Source organism: Hypomesus nipponensis, chromosome 21 (assembly GCF_054491055.1).
Source record: "Hypomesus nipponensis isolate SF chromosome 21, ASM5449105v1, whole genome shotgun sequence".
Taxonomy (NCBI): domain Eukaryota; kingdom Metazoa; phylum Chordata; class Actinopteri; order Osmeriformes; family Osmeridae; genus Hypomesus; species Hypomesus nipponensis.
The window spans coordinates 3,542,501-3,547,322 of NC_140381.1; positions in this window are offsets into that span (position 1 = coordinate 3,542,501).

Here is a 4,822-nt window from a genome sequence, read left to right on the forward strand (position 1 = left end):
ATCACCCTCAATCACGTCGCTCAGTGATGACCTCACAGCCCTCAGGTATGCCTCCCTCTGATGACCTCATAGCCCTCAGTTACGTCGCCCAATGATGACCTCACCGCCCTCAGGTATGTAGCTCTGGAGTTGTTCATGCTAAATGATGAATCACAACCATTTGCAAGATAAGAATGAGTTCCAGTTTTTGGCACAAAACACACACATATACACACACAGTGCTGTGATAATTCTCTCTTACACCAGAGGGAGTTGTTGTATACGTGTTGACAGGTTTGTTTGTGTGTGTTTGCAAGTGTGTGTTGGTGACCTACCTAACAGTATCGTGGCTTCTTCTTTTCTTGCAGAAGCACGGTGTCAGCAGTAAGGCAGATAAAGACCACACACGTACAGTACTTATCCTGTCAGTGATTAAGGGACATTGTGTGCCTAGGGCTAAGTCGCTCCTAGTTGCATATCATGCACGCGCACCACACAACTTGCACCTGCTAAAATGGCACCAGCGATGAGGTATGAATAATGGTAGACAGAAAGTGTTAGGGAGGGTGTGTGTGTATCTGTGTGTGTGTGTATGTGTCTGTGAGTGTGTGTCTGGGGTTTTATCTCCTGAGTGTATTTCCTCTCTAATGCAGTTGACGGTGAAGACGCTTTTAAAGAAGAGATAAAAGTGTGTGTGTGTGTGTGTGTGGGGGGGGGGGGGACCAACATTGTTCCGTGAGAGAGGGAGAAAGAAAGAGGGAGAAATGGAGGAAGGATTCTGTCATTCCTGTAACCACCCCAAACCCCCTTACCTGTTATTCAAAACACAGACACACACACACACACACACACACTCAGCTCCCAACCTCCTCAGGGGAAACTTTCCCACCAATTGAAGTGAACGGTTTCCTTCAAGGGTGGCTGGTGGCTGGTTAAGAGACAGGAAGTGATGTATATGCAGAAGGGTGTGATGCTATCGTTAGGAGACAGGAAGTGATGTATATGTCGAAGGGTTTGAAGCTGCTGTGGCTGACCCCCCACCCTGCTTTAAAGGACTGCGCCAGAGCAGAGCTGTCACCAATCACAACCTGAAAGAAGGCCATACTCGCCCACGCTCTGATGGAGAGGGGGGGAGGGGGAAGGGGGGGGGGTGTATTGGCTGGATGAAAGCTTTGTTAGGGCCTCTATCACTGCACTCTTGTTCATTCACGCCTGCAAAGGTGTGCACGCACACACACACACACTGCTCAGATACTCACACACACACACACACAAACACACACACACACAGTCACACACACAGATATACTGTATACTTTCACACACACTGGACGCTACACTAAATTGATGTACTGTGGCCTGGTGTCACATGGTACGTAGAGTAATAGGCTTTTACATGGCTGAAGTAAATCATACATTTCTGCCGTTCTCTCATCCCTCTCTTCCTCTCTCTCTATCTTTCTTCATCCCTCTCCTCCTCCCTCTTCTTTCATCCTCTCCTTTCATCTCTCGCTCTTTCTAACTTTGTGCATCTTTCCTTCCTCTCATCACTTTCTTTTTTAAGTCAACTGTCAACCAAAATATATTTCTTTTTTGTCATCCTCATCTCTCTGTCTCTGTCTCTGTCTCTGTCTCTCTCTCTCTCTCTCTCTCTCTCTCTCTCTCTCTCTCTCTCTCTCTCTCTCTCTCTCTCTGTCTCTCTCTCTCTCTCTGTCTCTCTCTCTCACTCTCTATGTCTCTCTTCTTCCCTCCTTTTTCCTCTTTCTCCTTTCTATCTCTCTCTCTCTCTTTCTTTCTCTCTCCTTACTCTCTCTCTCCTTACTCTTTCTGTAACTCTCTCCTTTCTCTCTCTTTCACTCTCTCCTATCTCTTTCCCCCCTCTCTCTTTCTCCCCCCCTCTCTCTCCCTCTCCCTCTCTTTAATCAGTTCATCATGCTGGTTCTGGTTTCTCTGCAGGGGTGGCTGCATTATTAATGATGATGGAAGGATTATGAAAGAGGTATAAAACAGCAGGAGGGACACTGCATGAGAAAGAGAGGGCGATGGAGGAAAGGAGAAAGGCAGAGAGGGAATTTCAGAGGGTGTGGGAGTGCTCCACCTCCCTCCTCTCTTACTCCCTTCCTCCTCCTCCTCCCTCCTCCCCTCTCTCTTCCTTTCTCCCCCATCTCTGTCTGTCTCACTCTATCCATCCTTCCCCCTCCCCATCTCTCTCTTTCCCTCTCTCTCTCTCTCTCTCTCTCTCTCTCTCTCTCTCTCTCTCTCTCTCTCTCTCTCTCTCTCTCTCAGTCTCTCTCTCTCTCAGTCTCTCTCTCTCTCTCTCTCAGTCTCTCTCTCTGTCTCTCTCTCTCTCTCAGTCTCTCTCTCTGTCTCTCTCCCTCTCACCCTTCCTCCCTCTTGAAGAACCTGTTGAATGAACACTAAAGTCATTTCTGTTGAAATGTTACATGCACTGCAGCTCTGAGTGAGTGCACTAGATGGGACTGCTCTGGGAACAGCTTGTGTTTCCTAGCCTGTCTCCTCTCTGTACAAAACACAGCTACATCTTCTACTGATGGATGCTGTCATATATCGATACCAAGCAGTCATTTATATGATCACACAGCGTGTACGATCAATAGTCATGTAGAAAAGAGATTGTTCAAATCAAACAATACGAGTGTGCTATGTGTGTGAGTATACGTGTGTGTCCCCTACAGGATAGCGGGAGAACCAGACCAATCTGACTGCCATCGACCGTGTTCTAATGAGCAGGTTGAGGAGCGTTCAGGAACAGCACACCATTCTCCTGAACCATCGAACCACCACTCCTGGAACCCGTCGCCACGGAGATAATTCACTCTCGCTGGTTAGCACCCCAACGAGGAGCTGAGATGTAAAATAAATACAGTGAGGGAGGGAGGGAGGTTAGACCTGTAAGCTACTTATTTAAGATTCGCATATGTTTCATGTATGCACCTTCCTGCCACAGTAAATTCTTTGTCTGTGTGAACTTCAATGGCGAACAATACCCTGATTCTGATTCTGAGGTATGGATCGATAAAGAAAAGAATCTAGGAAAATGAAAAAGAGATGTAGAGAAGGAGGGAGGTTTGGAGGGACAAAGGAAGGTGAGCTGGAAAAGGGGGATGGATGTGGATGGATGTGGATGGATGTGGATGGATGTGGATGGATGTGGATGGATGTGGATGGATGTGGATGGATGTGGATGGATGTGGATGGATGGATGTGGATGGATGTGGATGGATGTAGATGGATGTGTATGGATGTGGATGGGCATCAGAACATCTTGTCTGGAGAAGTCGAAGAGTGTCCCAGTAAGAAGAGCTTACCTGTTTCCAGGTAATTAACTTACTGACTTGCATTCATTAGTTCAACCGGCTAATCAGCCTGTCTATTCCTCTGGTGCATGTGCTATAACCAGCCATCTAAATAAGACACACACACACACCTGCAGGCACACGCACACTCACACACCAATAACACCGCGCTATAATAACCCGCTTCCTGCCTCACCGATTGTGCTACAATCATGCAGATTTATGCGTGGAGAGAGAGGGCTCAGGTTTTTAATAGGCTCGTCATTTAATTAAAGATATGGAGAGGTGGCCCTGACTTAACGAGCCATATGGGGGAACGGGCCTTGATCGCCAGGAAGCCCACGTGTGCACGCCACAGGAAGCTACTCGCTTCTTGACACGATTCGATAGAACTTCCCCAGTTCATTACAGGAGAGGAAGTGTTTTATGTGACTCGCGGGTCAGGTGACCGTGCGTCATGCTGTGGCATGACCTGGGAGGAATCATGCTTAAACTCTGAAGGCACAAGAGAGCAACCTTGCAGGGAAAGAAAAGCTGGTGTATTTATCTGAAGGCTGTTCGCGGTCTAATAATGGGCTGACGTCCAATGATGTCACCTTTGATTTCTGTTTTGGCTTTACTGATACCCGCTTCATTTCATTTGCTCGGCTCAAGGGTGTAGAGCGACCTTGTGTTGGTGTAAGTATTCTGTAGATCTGTTCAGGAGTGTTCGACACCTCTCCCATCCCTCCCTCTCTCTACCTCCCTCTCTCTACCTCCCTCTCTCTACCTCCCTCTCTCTACCTCCCTCTCTCTACCTCCCTCTCTCTACCCCCCTCTCTCTACCTCCCTCTCCCATCCCTCCCTCTCTCTACCTCCCTCTCTCTACCTCCCTCTCTCTACCTCCCTCTCTCTACCTCCCTCTCTCTACCTCTCTCTCTCTACCCCCCTCTCTCTACCTCCCTCTCTCTACCTCCCTCTCTCTACCCCCCTCTCTCTACCTCCCTCTCTCTACCTCCCTCTCTCTACCCCCTCCCTCTCTCCACCTTCCTCTCTCCTTTCCTTCCCTTTCTCTTCCCCCTCCCTCTCTGCTCCCTCCCTTCGCTCCCTTTCTCTCCCCTTCCCTCATTCTCCCCTCCCTCCCTCTCTCTCTCCCCCTCCCTCTCTCTCATTACCCCTCCCTCAGTGAAGCTAATAGTGCAACACTTTATTTTAATCAGTTCTAGAGGTCTGAAGTTATTGGGTAAAGGCTGCATCCAATTGAAGACAGACAGAATTATCGAGCTCCATATAATTAGATTTTGTTTCAGCCTAAAATCTTAATTGCCATACTGTTGGTGGTGTGCCAGTAATAGGTGCAAGTTGTCTTACTTACTATCCAGATCTTGCTGAACTTTATTCACACTGTAGAATAGAGTGTGGCTTGAGCCTGGTGAATTTGAGATTTCCTATTTCGTCTTTCAGTTGATTTCTGTCTCCTTCAGCGTCTGAAAGTACAATCAAGACGGGCAAGTTTTACTTGACAATAATAATATCCTCATTATCAT